Below are 18,377 nucleotides of genomic sequence, written 5' to 3'. Positions count from 1 at the left end.
AGTTAAACATTTTTGTATATAAAAAAGCTGGGCATGCAGCTCCATGTTAGGTGACTAATCTTTCGTGGGTGAAGCCCTGGGTTCAATCCCTGGTCTTACAAAATAAAATATTCAAATGGGAACATTTTAGTACCCACAAATATTTTCTTATAGACTTTAACGTGTTACTAAGGAAACGAGTTGTAATGCTACAGTGACATTATTGCCGTAATGAATTATTAGGCAATATACATGTCAAAGTATAATCTCTCTCCCAAACTTCACAGAGACTGAATTATACACACTTCTAGCACAGGACATGAGAGCTATGGGTATAAAGCAGTAGGAAGGATTCCTGACCCAGAGTGACAGGCGTTTCCAGAGAATGCGTTCTGTACCTTTTGTGCGCTTCAGAGTGAAGTGATTCTCCGGCACCAGGAGCCCCTCTGCGGGAAGCCGAGTGAGCTAGAGCAACCGCGAGGACACGTTGGTGGCAGAGCGCGGAGGGCTTCTAACTGGTGAGAACTAGGAGGGACCGAAAGCGGGTGTGCAGTGTAAAGTGTGTGCTAATCACACGTCTGTGGGATCCAAGGACAGCAAAGCACGGCTCGATCGACCGCAGGAGTGACTGGTGGAGATGGGGGGAGGGTACGGCCCAGCGGGAAGCTCCTGCTTTCCCTCTCTGGGTAGGGGGAGGTGCTGTTATTAATGATGGGATGAATTAGAACAGATGGGCACTTTTGACACATTTTCCCATGTTGTTATTTTCCGATTTCCCATCTTCCCACCACCTAGTCATGCGCCTTTCTCTTGGTTAGGAGAAAACACACGTGACTTTGAAGAGCAGCCTCTGGAAAGAGAGTGGAGAGGATGACATTGCCATTGAACTCAGACACACGCTCTACTGGTCCTGAGAGTCCTGCGAAAGCCTCGCTGGATGTTGCGGAGAAGCCACAGTGATCCCTGGGCTTTCTGGGAAGGGTTCACGCCTGGGGACCCCTTCAGGCTGGTTCTGTCACAGCCTCCCTCCATCCTGGCAGCCATCACACTCTCCCTGATTAGGGTACCTTCCTGGAGCCCTGAGGAGATTTGCATTGTAAATGGTGTTTGTTAGGGCCCAGAAATAATATTAATCATTGTAAAACAATTATGTTGCATAATTTGTACATAAAAAAGAAAAGCATGGAGCTTTGGCTTGAATTAATATTTCTAGAATTATGTATCTTTCTCATCCATACAAATAATGAGACCCTCATCTGCCCTTCTGGGTGAGAAAGGCTCTGGAAGAAATAAAGATACTTACCTTCTTGTGGCTTCTGGAAACGTGTAGAATGTGTACAGAGCCACGTGGCTTGTATAGTTTGGTGTGGAACAGCCAGGGACCTTGTGGCTACAAGGAGGAAACTCAGCTTTCTAGAGTTAAATCCTTCTTGTAGAAGTCTGGACACAAAGGGAAAAGGGGAAGTCCCCAGAATGCAGAGCAACAAAGCAGGGTGGCTTTGCCTGTGTCTCTGCTGCTGTCAGTCTTGGTATACCATTGGAGTAAGCAGCCATCAGTGAACAGAAATCTCAGAGAGTAGGGACTTGCCTGCCAAACTTCTGGAATGAGTTAAATGGTACTTCTCCCCCAAATATAACAAAATCCTAATCTGAATGTCACCTTAACTGAAGGGGGGAAAAAGGACAGGATGGTCTCTGAAGTTGTAATTAAGGATCTTGAGATGAGATCATTTTGATTTTACTTGGTAGACCCTAAGCCAATGACAAGAACACAAGGCAGCTAGTGTTTATAATGCTGGAAGATGCTATGTGGACTGCTGGGGGAGAAAATCCACCAAATAATCGTATCCATCTGAAGACCCTGTGTACTACAATACTGACCTGATGAGCAAGTTATGCCCACTTGTGCAATAGTGGCTGACTGTTGGGGAGCAGGTGGAGTAACCAACCACTTTCTGACTTGATTACAAGCGTGTTCTGCAGAAAGGCCAGTGGCCACCCCACCTGAGATCTCACATGGCTGGCAGCTCTTTCTCCCTCTGAAGCATGGTGAATCTTTTCTCCTCTCCTGCTCTGCTAGCCTGCCTGTGCCCCTTCAGCCTAGTATTGTAAATCTGGTCAGAAGGCTATGGCTGCGGGAGGTCACAGACCCAAAAGAATGACTACTATTGACATTTTTCTAAATAGATATGTAGTCACACTGGCTTCTAAATATTTGTGTCCATACCAATTAGCACCGTGTTCAATCTTGGTCAGAGAAACTTCTTTTTTGCAGCATGTGATAGTAATATAGCCCCCCAAATGGCCAAAATGCTAAGACTACATGACTGTCGAGTTCTTAGCCCTAAACATGATATTTATACCACCTCCAGGAAGCATAGTGGAAAAGAGGCAGAAAGAGCCAGAGGATGGAGTGCTATGAAATGCTGTGTTCTGGATATGATACTCCCATTGCATTCATGAACACACACAGCAGCTGTGCTTTAGCACAAGACCAGAAGAGAAAAGAGATATGGACGTTGGAGGGAGACCAGTGAGAAAGAAGAGGGCCAGGAGTGGAAGAGCATGGGAGATCCATGAAGCAGGAGGACCATGATCACAAGACATTACATATCTGTATGAAATTGTCAAGAATGAAAACTGAAAGAGCACAGGAAGGAGATACACACAGGAAGAGAAGCGGAGGCCGCAGGAGGGGAAGGTGAAGAGCTGAGTGTCACGACCTGAAGCTCAGGTCTTCCTGGAACTGGAAGAGGTGAACAAGAATTCTCCTGTAGAACCTTGGAGGCCATGTGGTCCCAGCCACACCATGATTTCAGACTTCAGGTTTCCAAAGCAGTAAGAAAGTGCTTGTTTGTTTGTTTGTTTGTTTGTTTGTTTGTTTGTTTTTATGGTTCTAAGCAACCAGTAGCAATATTTTGCCACTGCTCTTAGAAATTAACAGATGTCCTATACTCCACCCAACTCACAAGCTCTCAGGGGACCTTGGGACACTCATATTGAGCATATAATGACATTCCTTGACTCTCTCCTTGCTGAGGTCCATGGTCCACAACCGAGCTTGTCAGCTGGCTCTGCTTGCTTCACTGTCTCTCAGCTGACCTTTTCCAGGAAATCTCTTGCCAGGAACTGAAATTCTACTTGAAATTCAGGGAATTTCGATGTCAGGTCAGTGTGACACACCATTTAGAGCTTGGAATCGGGGCTTGCAAATGAATAAGATTTGAAGAGGTTTCCGTAGAGACCAATTTGGATTCTCTGTCTACCAAATCTCATTGACTTATTACTTGATTTAACACCCACAGTCTGGGGCATATATATTACCATGTAACAAACACATAAGTGCCAGGCATTGTGCTAAGAATTTTATACTCACCATCTTATTTACCCATGCACCTAGAGGTACATATGTTTGTTTATCTGGGATGATATAGAGAGGAGGGATTTAAGTCCAGAAGTCTTTCATCACTATTCAGGAATAGTCAAGAATCTGTTTCTTGGTTTAGCCAGCTTAGGGACACTAGACTGTTGACTGCACAGTTAGACTCAAGCACCTCACTCTTAGAACGTGGCTGTTTTTTTTTTTTTTTTTCAGTTTTAGGCTGTCTAGCTTGGGAATCTCATTCTTAATGTACTCTTGGGGGTTTTCAGAGCTTCCAGAGGCACACAGGACACTGTATCCCTAGTGCCTGGCTTAGGACCTGGCATGTATCAGGTGTTCAGTAAAGTGCTTGTGAGATGAAGGAGTTAAGAATGTCTGAGTTGCTTTACTGGATCATTAGACTCAGGATTAGGACATTGAAGAATGGTATACTAAAGGCCATAGCTATCTGACCAGTTGTCAACCTCAAAGGTTAAGGATGTTCTCAGAATATTCCAGATTGTTTTACAAGTTATTATCCCACAACTTGATATCAGCATTGAAGAAGATGGCATTATTTAATATCTTGCTCATTTTTCTTAGCGATTCTATTTTTTAGTTTGACTAATTAGAATCATGAATTACAAAGCTCTACCTCCCCACTACATAAGATAGCAAGTTCCAAGTTGCTTCTAAATGGATTACTCCAGGTGTCAAGGGCAACTTGTAACTTAAATATTTAAGACTGGTTGTGTGTGTGGCCATTTACTCAGGCCCTGGACTAACTGTGGATTTAGATCTTAATTCTTCAGCCTACCTCCAGCTCTTCTATTCCTCAATGCAAAATCACTGCCATCAGCCTGTAAATTATTTCTAACTCTCTTATATGCCTTTGACTTGGTGATTCAATGATCAAACATTTGTGCCTGTCTTAAGAGAAAGAGCTTCGGCCAGGAGTCAGATGATCTGAGATCCTATCTGCTCTCTTCTGATGGCCTGTCTGGACTCCTGTCCCCTCATGAGTATAGGTGGTTATGTGTGCCTCACAGGGAGTTGGGAGAACCAGAAGAAATGAAACACGAGAGCACTCCATGAACTGGGAAGACGTGCAGGTACCTGGAGCATGAGAGATCCATGTGTGTGGACCAGATGTGTCTCACATCTGTGGACACTTTTCTATCCATATCTATGCAGCAAAGGGAGTCTCTCCCTTGACCTTTGAGGACACGTCAGTGACACCCGAATGCTCTTCTCCTTGTCTTCTCTTCTAATTATCTCTCCTTTCAGGCAAGTCACACCCTCAGACCATGAACACACGTAGCTGGGGCTAGCTGCAACTGTGGCCAACACGAAGTCATAAATGTACTGAAGATATTATAAATTTTATTCCGTGTGATTTTTCTGTCATATAATTCAGTTGTGTGGTTCTTGAGGGTGGGCTCTGTAGGAGACAACCTCATGTCACAGTGTCAAAAGGTTGGACAGATTCCAAGCTAAGAGAAAGCTGAGCTACTCTGTCAGGATGGGAAGGCATCGTGCACCAAGCCAAGAGAAGGCTGAGCTACATTGTCGGAATGGGAAGGCATCGTGCAGCTTCTGGCTCCATCTCTGAAACCCTGCCCTCAGATGATAGATCCTGTCTTCGTTATTTTTCTACTGCTGTGACATGACACCATAACCAAGGCAATTTATTTAAAAAGCATTTGCTTTGGGCTTTACGGTTTCAGAGAATTAGAGGCCGTGACAGTAGGCATGGTGGTGGGAACAGCAGAGATCTTACATCTTGATCTGAAAGTAGGAGGCAGAGAGAGAAAGAGAAAGAGAGAGGGAAAGATGCAGAAAAGGAGGAAGGAAAGGAAGAAAGGAAGGAGGGAGGGAGGGAGGGAAGGAGGGAAGGAAGGGAGTGAGGGAGGGAAGGGAGGAGGGAGGGAGGGAGGGGAAGAGGGGAAAAGGAAAGAAACTGGATATGGTGCCAATCTTCTGAAATCTCAAAGCCCACCACCCCCTCCTAAAGGTCCACACTTTCTAATCCTTTCCAAATAATTCCACCAACTGGGGAACAAGTATTCAACCATATGAGCCTATAGGGGCCATCCTCATTCAAACCACCACAGATACCAAAAACCTTGCAGACGAGGAATAATGGTATCTATGCCTGAAGCTAAACCAATAGAATATAAAGATAATTGAATTTGAGAAAAAGAGGAGAGGAGGGTGGAAGAAAGGGAGAGAAGAAGGGAGTTCCCAGAGGGGCTGAAGGGCTGACTGTTTCACTTTCCGTTACTGTTCTTCCTAGTATGGGGTACACTGTAGAGATCTCAACCAGTTCTCAACCTCCCTGATGCTGCCTGAGAACCTTTAATACAGTTCTTCATGTTGTGGTGACCTCCAACCATAAAATTATTTTCATTGCAACTTCATACTTGTAATTTCGCTTCTGTTTTGAATCGCAGTGTAGACATCTATATTTTCTGATGGTCTTAGGCAACTCCTGTGATCCAGAGGGTCGGGACCCACAGGTTGAGAACCATGGCTGCAGTGACATGCTTGTGTTCATATGCAGTGAGCACAGATGGAAATGATGATCCAGCTCTCTCTCCCTCTCTCAAGTAGCCTTTGGAAGACTGTAGTCTTCTCTTGTATACACAGCCAGCACTGGAGGGAAGGGAAGATTGAGAGGGGGAGAGTGGGGTCCCCCTACTCCAGACTGCTCACCCGGTTGTAGACTATTCCCTGGAGTTCAGTAGGAGCTGTGGTCACCAAAGGCCTTCCACTGCAGCCTCAACACCAGGAGCTGTCTGTCCTCACGTCCATCACATTCCTGATGCGACACAACTGGTTCCCTCTTTTGAAGATAAGATGACGATATGTGAGTTCTGTATGGTCTGGGTTTTGTTTCTGCTTTGAGACAGGATCTCACATATCCCAGCAACCATGCAGAACATTATGCTTTTCTCCAGGGATGCAGCTTTCAGAGCCCAGTGATTCCCCACCAGCACTCCAGGCCAAAGGATGCAGCTACCTTCCCAGGACTAGGGCAGGCAAGATCAAGTCTTGCCAACTGCAGCACTATAAAAGCATGCTCAGGGATAATGAGCAAAATTATGAAGTATGAAGCTGTCGTTCCAGACTCAGAGAGTCTGACTTCTCTCTTTATGCCTTGTCTCTTCATATGAGTGCTTTAAGCCTTGTCTCCTACAGGTACCAGTGTAGGAGTCACCCAAATGGGTCTCCCTGTCTCATCTCATCTCCTCCAATCCTTAGACACATGACCAGTACATTGCTCCCTATCAGCTATGTGTTAGCCCTGCACTGGTTCCTAGTGGGAGAGATAGGAAGTATCCCAGTCCTGAACCCCAGGAATCCCTGGTGTGGTAGAGGAGACAGAATGTGACAGATCATGACAGCCCTGTGTCGTAACAGAACAGAGCCAATGCTGCTTCACCTGTCACAGTGAACCAAACTGGTGATGCTGAACCGATCTGGGACAGTAGGCTGTTGCCCGACAGTCAGGCAGGAAGGGAACTGGACAAATGGTTGCCCAGAGAATACATCCTACTGTGTCTTCTGTCTCCAGGACCATGGATAGAGCAGATTTCATGCTGGACTGGGAAAGACCCTGAGTGCTTTCCTGAGCTGGCTAAGACTCTCTTTTCTAGACTCCAAATCTAATCACTTTACTCCCCAATGAAGAGCCTGAACTTGTCAGAGGAGAGAAAGCAAATTCTACGTTGTACGGCTCACTTCTATCGCTCCCTTCTCTGGGGCCATCTTTTCCTTCTACATCCATACATACTGTAGAACTCGGGACCACGCTTTAACAATAGCCTTTGACGTGTTTCCAGGTTCCTTGTCCTGATCCCAGCATCTGAAATGCCTTTAAAGGTGCCTGCCTTCTGAGCATTGTGGTTGTGTCTGGGTTCACTGAGTGCATGTGTCTGGTTTCACCCGTGCAAGGCCTAGCTAGCACTCAGTGGTAGCCAACGTTTTGCTAAACTGGTATTTGTTTCTAGTTGAATTGTGTCCCTAAGAAAAGGGCCATGCTCTTTCAAGAATTAACTTCTCACCATCCTTATTCACATAATTTGACGTAGTATCTTTGTATCTGACACTGGCTAAGGCTCTAGGTATCCCCTCATATCACTGCTTTGAAAGAACACAGAGCATACAGCCAGTCAAGATGGCAGTCTTCTGGACAAGCAGTTATATAATCGGTCAAGAGAATGCTGTGGAATTGAGCAAGGCACCTCACGATTGCCTCTGTGGGGATCTAATCCTGCAGAAGGGATACTTACTTGTGACCTTGAAGCCATTGTCTTGAAGATAAATGGACTGAGACAAGGAGTAGGAAGGACGTGGGCAAGGTGTGGTCACGTGCTCAGGTACCACCTGGGTGGTGGGGATTCCCTGTGGCCAGGATGAGGGGTATGAGGGTCCTGTGTGCTTGGAAACAAGGATGAAGAAGACCCAGTTTCTACTTTGCTTATTAATCACTTTTCCTAGGCTAGCATTTTTCCATCTTCATAATCCAACCAGTTTTTAGCGATATAAAAACCTTAATATAAAAATCTTTTTGGTTAAATGTCATTCTTCCAAAAGTCACAGTTACCTATTTATTTAGTGTGTGCGTGTGTGTGTGTGTGTGTGTGTGTATGTGTGTGTCTCTCTGTGTGTGTGTGAGCATGCTCCCATTCTGTGGCACTCAAGGAGGTCAGAGGACGATCTGCAGGAATCAGTTTTTCCCTGGGGATTGAATTCATGTTACCAGTCTTGGAAGCAAGTGTTTTAGCCACTGAGTCATCTCTAAAGCCTTGAATGTCCTTCTTTCCTTTAAATAAGACCTCTCAGGGTGGAAGTGCCGCCAGTCTCTCTTTCTCTTTTGTTCCATGTCCTGAGACACTAATGTGAAAGAACCTTGAACCTTTAACAAAACCAGACCTGAATCTGGAGCCTGCCTCTGCCTTTTACTGGTTCTTGACTAGGGACATGTTATTTACTTTCTCCGAGCCTTGGTTTTCTCTTCTGTATAATGGAGATAAACTTTGTAGGACCTACAGAAGTGTCAGCAGCTGGGGGTAGTGGTGGTGCATGCCTTTAATCCCAGCACTTGGGAGGCAAAAGCAGGTGGATCTCTGTGAGTTCAAGGTGAGCCTTGTCTACAGAGTGAGTTCTACAGCAGCCATGGTGACACAAAGAAACTCTGTCTCACAAAACTAAAAAACTAAAGAAATAAAGAAGCTCTCAGATGCTTCTGTTTAAACTCTAGGAAATGGACAGGTCATCCAGAGTGGACAAAGGCTGCTGCTAGGTAAGAAGAGACCAGGGGTGGGGTGGGGTACTGTAATGTGGGGTAGGGTGCAGGCCAGTACATGACAAGGGACATGGTACATAGCCAAAAGGTATAGACCGATGGGAAAGATTTTCTTGTTATGTACACGTGGGCTGCTGTATGCCTTCCTACCATGGTTACTGCTGCCTGGTCTCTAATTCCCTTTGCAGCCTAGTGAATGAATGGACTTTATGGATTCTAAAATACAGAGTGAGAGACTTGTTCAGCTAACTTCCCTGTCCTGTGCTTCCTGGGCTGAGTTGGGGGTTTGGGCTGGCCCGCCATCCTGTCAAGGTCACATAGATTTCAAATGAGAGAAGGTGAATGCTAACCTAGGAGGCAGAATTCAGAATCTCTGGAAGGTTGATGATCCCTCTCCCAGCCTCCTCTTTGACTCTGGGTTAAGCCTATGAGGAGAAAAGAAACTGAGCATCCAGGTTCAGTTCCTCCATGGTGGAAAACATTCTAGAGCCCTGGCCACTCTAGAAATCTCAGAACAAAGTGTAGATTATCCAACAGATCACCAACATCCTTTTCTGTAATTGTCTTTAGAATGAGAATGAGCAACGTCAATCTCCTTCCAGTGATTCCCTGATCACTGGGCCCCCAGAAAACCAAGAGAGTAGCTTGCTCACCCAGAGCAGAAGGGCATCTTCCCTGAGGGCTCCCACCCAGCTGGTATATTCAGGGTCTTCCTTAGAGCGTTTGGTGGTCATTCATTATCTCCAAGTCCTCATTTCTTCACTTTTGACTAGCCCCTCCCTTTTAACATTTGAGAGAGCTCTCAAGATGTGCTTTGTTTCTATTACAAAATGTGTGTGTGTGTGTGTGTGTGTGTGTGTGTGTGTGTTGGCGGGAGGGAGTACAAAGAGGTGAAGTGTATTTTTAGAGCAATAGAGGAGCTGGCAGAAATTGAAAATAGGGTTTTCAAGTTCGTATGTTTATGCTGCAGAAGGAAGGCTCCACGGCGGTCTCTGCGTCCCGTTCAATATCTAAGAAGCTTTCTGCGATATGCCTTCGAGCATTCTGATTAAAAAGCATCCTGCCTGCTCCTTGCCTGTGCCCTTCCTGCCCCCTCCCCCGGCAGGGCCCTGACTGTACCAAGGGGGTGACAGCCCTCAGGAGAGATGCCTTTCTGCTCTGGATGAGCAAGCAGCTCTCTCGTGGTTTGTAGAGCCCAATGATCAGGGCAGATTAATCCCCAGGGGTGGTCGGTACACAATTAACATTTTTGCCTCTTATTTTAATTAAGAAGGGCCAAGGGATAGGACGTTAGCTTGTCTAATGGGACCAGGCGGCATGTGCTGGCTGCCAGAGGAGTCCCAGTTATTCGCACTTGTTGAAGACTTTCTAGATAATTAAATACGGCATTAATCATTTGCTGAGTGGACACAGGTCTTTATTTCTCCTCTGGATTCCTTGCATGCAGGAGGCAAAGTGGCTCCCGATTTGGTGGTTCCCCAGCACACAGGCGGGAGCTCACCCCACGCAAGCCCACTTTCAGTGATTTTTGTAGAAAAGCAAAGATTCTCGAAGACATCTGCCTGCGCGGTTCTGACAGCGGAAGCTCTCTTCACAGGCGCATTAACATGACCTCATTAGTTCCTGCATCTACTCTTCTAACCACATAAACCAGAGTGCGGTAGGAGCCAATCATGCTAATTACATCAGATCGGTTTGCATATTCATAAACCATTTTCTGTTTTATGGACAGCAAAAATAAACACAGTATCTCTTTAATAATTTTAAGTGGGTCACTTTCAGGACTGTATCTGTTTTAAATAAATTATCATATTGTTAAAGGCCACAGTCAAAAGCTATTTTTTGAGCAGCCCCAGAGGTTAGGGTTGGGGGCAGGGCACGTGGAGGGTGCTCTGAGTCACAGGGATTAGCCAGTTGGTCAATTTCCAAGGTCTCTTCTGCTCAAGACAATGGGAACTCAAAACCCTGTCCTGATTTAGTGAACAGGTGCACTACAGCCTCCCACTAATGACAAAATAGATTCTAGTCAGAACTCTGAGACTATCAAAATCACAGTCGTGTGCAGTGGGAGAGAAATGCAGTAATATAGAAGTGCCTGGCTTTTCTGGGAAAGGTTTCATTTTAGGGACCAAGTTTAATATTCTGGGTTTTTTTAATTCCCTCAGAACTCTGGAAAATGGGCATTAAAACAATTAGAAGACAAGGCACTGGAGATGGGTTGGTTAGTCAAGTGCTTGCTGGTTAAACCCGAAGGCCTGACTTTGAGCCCCACCCCCCAAAAGCCAAGCAAGGTGACTTTGAATCCCAACACTGGGGAGGTAAAGGCAGGGGGACAGACTACTGGGGCTCTCTAGCTAGCCAACCAGCCTAATTGGTGAGCCCTAGTGAGAGACTGTCTCAAACACTAAAGTAGACAATGCCTGAGGAATACTGGAGGTTGTCTTTGACCTCCACAAGCGTGCATTCGTGCGTGCGTGCGTTGTGTACGTGCACCAGCACAGACAAATAAGATGACAAACCTGCAATGTAGACTTGGCCACACCGTCCTGCTGTTGTGTCCTTTCTCTAGACAATTTGGGGGCAGGACAAGCACACCGAAGGCCTCGACCCCGAGGGTAGGGGCGCGGACCAATCCATGACCTGCAATCCTCAACGGTGAGGCTGAGTTACAGATTTCTTTTACAGGGGCAGGGGACCACAAGGCTTAAGAAACAAAAATACACAAGATTTCCAGCACAGGCGCTTAACACAGTTAGGAGAACTCACTGTTTTCAAGACTACCAGGAGACCCAGTTACACCGCCAGCTTACTGAATGGTTCCTGTTCGCTCTCCCTGGAGCGTGTGTGGTGTGCTCATCTCAAAGAGTAGTGTATATGCTTTAAGGCGGTTTTTCTTTTAAACCATGTCTAATAGCAAAGCCATCACCATTCACTCCATTTACACGCAGACCCAAACACTATTTCTGGAGCTTGCTCTTCTATTTATTTGTTTATTTCTCTTTGTGGTAAACATTCCTGGGTGAATTAATGTGGCATTTCCTGATGGTGGTGTGGGGCTATCCCTTTTCCCTTTTCCTTTTTCTTTTTTGTCTTTTTTTTTCAATGCTCTATCCTAGAGAGCTTTTGTTACTGTTAACGCAAGAGGCCTCTGACTCCTGCCTTCTTGGGAACCCCCAGCCTTCGAAACCATTTGCATTTCTCCTGCTCTTCACCTTGGCTCCTGACTAGGTTAGCGGAATCCGCACAGATGGCTGCCCCGTGTTATTAGCTGAGCTACAGTTGAAGCTTTTGTGTGTCAGCTGCGCTGATTTTGAAACACCCTATTATTTGTGCAATATACCTTGGAATTACAGCTTATAATTTCATGAAAGCCTAACATATCTGGATGTTTACAAGTTCTATCCCTTGGGGAAATGTATAGTGTTCATTTCTTTTGTTTAGTCTATTTAAAACGGGACCAGATACAAAGACGCGGTGATTGACAAATTAATGCTCTCAGCTCCTACTCAAAAGTACTTGAATTATTAGTACAAAAAGCATGTTACAAACTGTAATAATTTTAACTCCATTTCATTGCTAAAAGCTGATAATAATGAAAACAAATGAAAATAGTGATGCAGTCTAACACCAGCCAGAATGGAAGCAGTCACAGAGTTGGGACACCAGAGTCAGATAATTAGTTCCATTAGAACTCAGGAACGGGCGAGGCTGTTCATTTGTTTTGGACTCAGGTCTGTAGGAGGCAAGAAAGGAAAAAGAACGGGCCGCCTGCAACGTAAATCAAACCTCGATTTCCTTGTCTCCTTGGTCTTCTTCCCGCCACAGCCAAGGGACTGTATTCCCAGAGTGACAGCAGAGCTCCCACCACTGAGGAGAACGAAGAAGAATGCCAGTGGGTGGCACCAGTGCGTATGGTGGGGGTCACTGCTGCTTGCAATTAAAACAAATGAGTCTGCAAGGTGCAAAAGACCTGCCTTCTGACTGCCTCAGCCATCTTGGGGGAAGGGAAGAAAGCAATGCCTTGCTACAGAGGGCCAGAGGGCCTGCCCTGAGCCGTGCATGCCAGTTATGAGGGCTCCAGGATTCCCTAGAGAGCAAAGGCACCAAAAAGGTGTGTGTGTGTGTGTGTGTGTGTCTGTGTGTGTGTGTAATAATAAATTTATTATTTTAAAAGAATCATACACATAACAATATTTATGATAAAAAAATTTTCGTGGAATTCTGGAGGCTGAGAAGCTCAGAAAGTCAGTAGTGAGCATGCAGGAGACAGAGCAAAGCTGTGTCATTCCAATGTCCAAAGACATGGTAGTGAAGAGAGCTATATTCCAGTCAGGGATGAGATGGTAAGATGTTTCATCTTAAGCAGGCAGGCTCCAGGCATTCCCCTTGGCCTCTGTGTTCTGCTTCAAGCCTTCAGCTGATTGGAGAAGGCCTACCAGCACTAGGGTCTGTTTTACCTGCCTACCAACTCAAATATTAAGCTCAACTCAGATAGCTTCCAAAGTCTGAGTACCCAGGACCTCATTAGGTTAATGTTCAATATTAACTGTCGTTCTTAGACGTCTCCGTCCAAGCTCACCCCAGCCAATGTATTTGTGCCTATCTACTAAGACTGTGGTTCTCCTGCCTGGGCTCATGAGCGGACTCCCTGTACACGTGCTTACCGCATGCAATAGCAGACAGCAGGTAGGTTGTCCAGATGACTTGTGGCAGCACCGTCCTCTAACTGTTGGGATTCTCTCAGGATGTACTGTTGTTACCCTAACCTACCAGGAGCTCCACCAACTGCCACCTGTGGATAAGGGGCCATGAGCCGCTCCATTCATCAGGACAAAGCAAATCATGTCAGAAGCCCCAAGCCTGAGTGGCAGAGAACTAACTATCCAAGTATATAGCACAGGAAGGCATAAGGAAGTGTGCTGTGCCGTTGGCTACAGTCAGTGTCCTGGTGCCTTTCAAGGCTCTCTGGGGACAGATGTAGGGAGATGCACACTTCTGCTGTCCCCCCCCCCATCTCCTTTTCTCCTCCCTATCATTCAGCTTGAATTTCCCTCGGGTTGTACTGTTGGCTACCTTTGAAGAGAGTCATGTTAGGACGCTCAGCCTGTATACTCAACATGAACTTTCTGGAACTCTGAGTGGATTGCTTCTGTGTGTTTTCACTCCAAACTTCGGTGGTCTTTGAGTGGAGACTGAAATACTGTGGAGGCCAGGCCGGGAAGGAGCTCCTCTAAATTCTCTGGCAGAAGAAAAGGATCAAAGATGCTTAATGGAATTCCCAAAGGAGCAGAGGTTATACAAAGGTAAGGTTGTGCAAGCCCGATGCCGCAGCACAGATGGATGGTCCCCAGGGAACACACGAAAAGCAACTTTGATGACACGTATAGAAAATCCTCATGATGGATGAGGAAGGAACTTATATTTGGGGGAGAGATGAGACCCAAGGGTCTGGGACTTTGATGCCCTGCTAATTAGCAGAGGAGTTGATTTGGAGTCAGACAGTCCATAATTGTTACATTGCTTAAGGAGGTAGCCTAGGTGGCTGGAGTTGGGGAGCTTGACCTTAATTTGGGTGTCTTTCCGATATATGGAACTCGTGTGCCAAGATATCTTAGGAATCCTGCCTTAGCCTATGAAGCTATGTAGCCCCAGTCAGGTGGTCCAATTTGGCCAGCCAGCTCATAAGGCTTGATGTCACCAATACTGGGTCAGTCAGGACCCCCACACACAGCCAGCAGCTGCCAGGGCCAGCTCTTGAGTCTGCTTGCATTCCTCCCTTGCCTGCAGAGACACTTCTGTCTTCAGAATTACAATACTGTGCAGAAATACAGCTTTAGTGTTACCCACTCATGAAACTTGACAAACGCATTCTCATGCAGATAATTAAGAGACAGTGTCAAGGGAACAAAGCTCTGTCATGGAAATAATGGCTCCCTGCTGTTACGTTTATGCCTCAGCAAAGTCAAGGTGTTTGTCCCCAAAGTAGAACTTCCTATTCCTCTGACAACTGTCTGTGACATCCTCCTTCATCCCACTAACATCGTCTCCCTAAGCCCTGACATTGGCAGAGCTTGGGGGAGAATTCTCTTTGCTCAAGCGGTTTGGGCTGGGACCACAGCTCTAGAGCTGCAATCTGTGCTTTTCCACTTTGACTCTGTGAGAATCACAAAAATACCCCACTCCGTTACACCTTTATGTCCCCCACACATACACTCCACCATGACTCCAAACTGAGTGGGCTGTGTCTTGTGGCACTCAGCTATCTGACTATACACAGAATGTTTGTTCCGTGATACCACTAGGTTCCGTTTCTGCAACATACTTGTGTACCTTCTGCTGGTAGATATCCCAATAAATTCATGGGATAATACATTAAAGGCGATTCTAAAGGCACTGAAATTGGATATTGATTAAGATGACTAAAGAACATGTGACTCGGGTGCTTTTGTTACAATGTGTGCTCAGGTATGTGCACAGTTCTATGTGAGGTTATGTAAGGTTGTTATTCCCCTGGGTAAGGCCTTCCTGGGGAGCTACAAAGAGCCTTGGTTCTTGTTCACAGCATGGCTGAGCATTCCACCGAGAAGCATACACTGCGCTTCCCCAAGTAAACCAGTGAATTGGCTGAAATCGTTGTATACAAAAGGACATGGAGAGCATCTCCCCGCACAGAGGAGCTTCCTGCAGCAGCTGAGTGGAGAACTCAATCAGAGCAAGTAAGTGGCTTCTTGCAAAGGTGGGTGGGATACCACCAAGATTATTGACCTCTCTGCTATGAAATGCCTTGCTTTCTCCCTGGTGTCCTTTCATGGGGCTCAGGGACAGTTTCATTCTCACCAGTCATGAGGGAGGATGGACACCCCTGGTCTCCCCTCTGATGCTTCAGTGGTTTTTATGGAAGAACCTCACAAAGGCCATGAGGAGGGGGAAAGTATGGCCTAAGGTTGAGGCTCAGTTCTCTATCTTGCTCTGCCTTTGCTTCTGGAATGACCATGGGCCAGACATCTGAACTAGATAGATCTCTGGAGGAGGGCGCACTGGGTGGTCTCTGAAGACTCCCTCCAGACCCATACTGTGGCCCTGCTACATCAGTCTCTGGTGATCATTTCATAACAGTGTGTATTGATCCCATGTTTGCAAGATGCTTTCAGAACGGTATTAAAATGTAGTTTCCTTAAGTTTACATCGCTCCCAGATTTGTCATGTGCATGATTAATCACTGGGCAAGAAGCCAGGATTCCTGAAAGCAGATTACTAGAAAGATCTTCCTCTTTAAGGAGATGCTGTTGGAGCTTTCCCTTAATTTCTTGATTTTCTTTCATAGTCTTTCTTCTTCTCTCTGTCTCTGTCTCTCTCTTTCTTCCACCCCCCACTTCCACGCTCCCCTGCCCCGAGACAGGGTTTCACTGTGTTATGTCGCTCTGAATGTTCTTGAACTTACTCTGTAGACCAGACTGTTCTAGAACAGAGATTTCTGCCTGCCTCTGCCTCCCAAGTACTGGGACTGAGCGTGTGTGACACAAACCTTCTGGCTAGGATGAATTTGTGGATTGCAAAGATGAATACATTAGCATTGTTTTTGAGCAGTGTTAGCTTTGACACTAAGCTTTCTGGGACTAGTGCTTAGAGACCACTAGAAAAGAGATATTTGGGAGATAAATGCATCTTTATTTGGTGTGTGTGTGTGTGTGTGTGTGTGTGTGTGTGTGTGTATGCCATGGTACTTGTGTGCCAAAGGACAACTCATAGAGGTTGGTTCTCTCTTTCTGCCATATGGGCCTAGGGGATCAACTCAGGTTGTTAGCTTTGGTGACCTTTATCCATTGAGCCATTTGGGAAATTCTATATCTGGTTTTAGCTTTCTACTTTGTGTCAAGAAGGAAGGATGAGGTAAGGTAATTTGGGGCTTTTAAGACTTAGAAAACTCGCAGAGGCAGGTGGATCTCTGAGTTCGAGAGTTCGAGGCTAGCCTGGTCTACAGAGTGAATTCCAGGACAGCCAGGGCTACACACAGAGAAACCCTGTCTCAATAAAAACAAAAACAAACAAACAAAAAAAAAAGACTTAGAAAACTCATTTGCAGTTTTACGCTATGTAGCTGGATTTTGACTACTTTGTGGGTTCTTCTTTTTCCCACTCTTTTTCTTCTACTCTCTCAACCCCCTAACACTAGTTAAAGAGAAAAAAAGGATAGAAGAGAAAGGGGGGTGACGTTATGGTTAGACAATTTCCTGCTGATTAGGAGCGTTGAGTTCTGGGAGGGCAGGGGGGTGAATTTGATCTTTGTTATCAGGATATTAATCTAATTTCTTCTCATTTTTTTTCGTGTGATTATTTAACAAACTGCAACCAACAGAAACCAACCAACAACTTCATGTCTCGGGGTCCCTAGCTTTTATATACCCTCTGAAAAGTCTCCAGAATTCCAAATGACACACAATTTCAGAAGCTGCCTGCAGCTGGCAAGATCATGCCCCCACTAGAGCATGAGGCAAATCATAATCAGCTGCTATGGGCAATCTGAAGCAGCCTCATATCCCATGTCTGGAATTAAAACAAAAACATATTCCCATAATGTTTCTGTGTTTTTCAAAGAAACCAAAATTCTCACTACAATGCAACCTTCCATAGTAAAAAGAGCTATAAACTTTGGAGGCGGAAGAGGCACAGAGAAAGAGCTCAACAGAAACCAGGAGGCAGGATCTAAAAGGACCAGGATGACATGAAGCATGAGGATGCTCATAACAGACGAAAGACATAGGAGAGGGAAGGACAGGAGGAAACAAGGGTGCTAGAGCCATGTGCCAGCTGCTAAGAAGAAAAGTGTAGGGTCCTCGAAATGGCTCAGCAGGCAAACATGTTTACTGTGGAAGGCTGATGGCCTGAGTCTAATACCTAGAAATCAGGAAAAGGTGGGAGGAGAAAACCTACACCATGTTCACACACCACCACCACCATCAATAAATTTTTTTACATAAATAAATTTATGTACTACGATGGCAGTACAGGCCTATAATCCCAAAACTCAGGAGGCTTGGACAGGAGACTGTAAATTCCAGGCTAACTTGGGCTGCATGCTGTGACTCTGCCACAGAAGGAGGAGGAGCAAAGGGAGGAGGAGGAAGAAGAGGGCGAAGAAGAGGACAAAGAGAAGGATTTCTATTAACTATAATTGTGTCACTCTGCTGAAATGTAAATACACTCTTTACCCTAAAACTTTTAAGTAATGCCTCCTCTACACTGGCCGCTGATAAGCAGGGAGCCTTTGTTTGGCTGCTGGTCTCATACTTTTTTTCTTTTTTGGTGAGGAGACCCCTTCTTCCTGGGCTTAGTTTCCCTGTGGAAAGATGACAGGTAGCAGGCTTGCCCAAGGTTGGCCATTACTGTATCTGCTGCTCTTTCTATCCAGCCAGTGAGTCAGGCGGAGGAACCCAGCCTCCGTCTGTGAGGGCTTCTCTCTCCACAGAGACCCAGGTGCAGGGAGCCTCAGCAGGAAAGAGCAGGGTGAGGTTTCCCAACCTTCCTTGTGTTTTGTCTTTCTAGGTCTGACAGATGGGCTGAGACTGATGCCATGTATTGAGTTCTTTCTTTCTTTCTTTCTTTCTTTCTTTCTTTCTTTCTTTCTTCCTTCCTTCCTTCCTTCCTTCCTTCCTTCTTCCCTCCCTCCTTCTGTCCCTCCCTCTCCCTTCCTTCCTTCCTTCCTTCCTTCCTTCCTTCCTTCCTTCC

This window comes from Grammomys surdaster, unplaced genomic scaffold (assembly GCF_004785775.1).
Source record: "Grammomys surdaster isolate TR1022 unplaced genomic scaffold, NIH_TR_1.0 125863, whole genome shotgun sequence".
NCBI lineage: Eukaryota > Metazoa > Chordata > Mammalia > Rodentia > Muridae > Grammomys > Grammomys surdaster.
The sequence above is the reverse complement of the archived record's forward strand: the minus strand, read 5'-3'. Positions refer to the sequence as shown.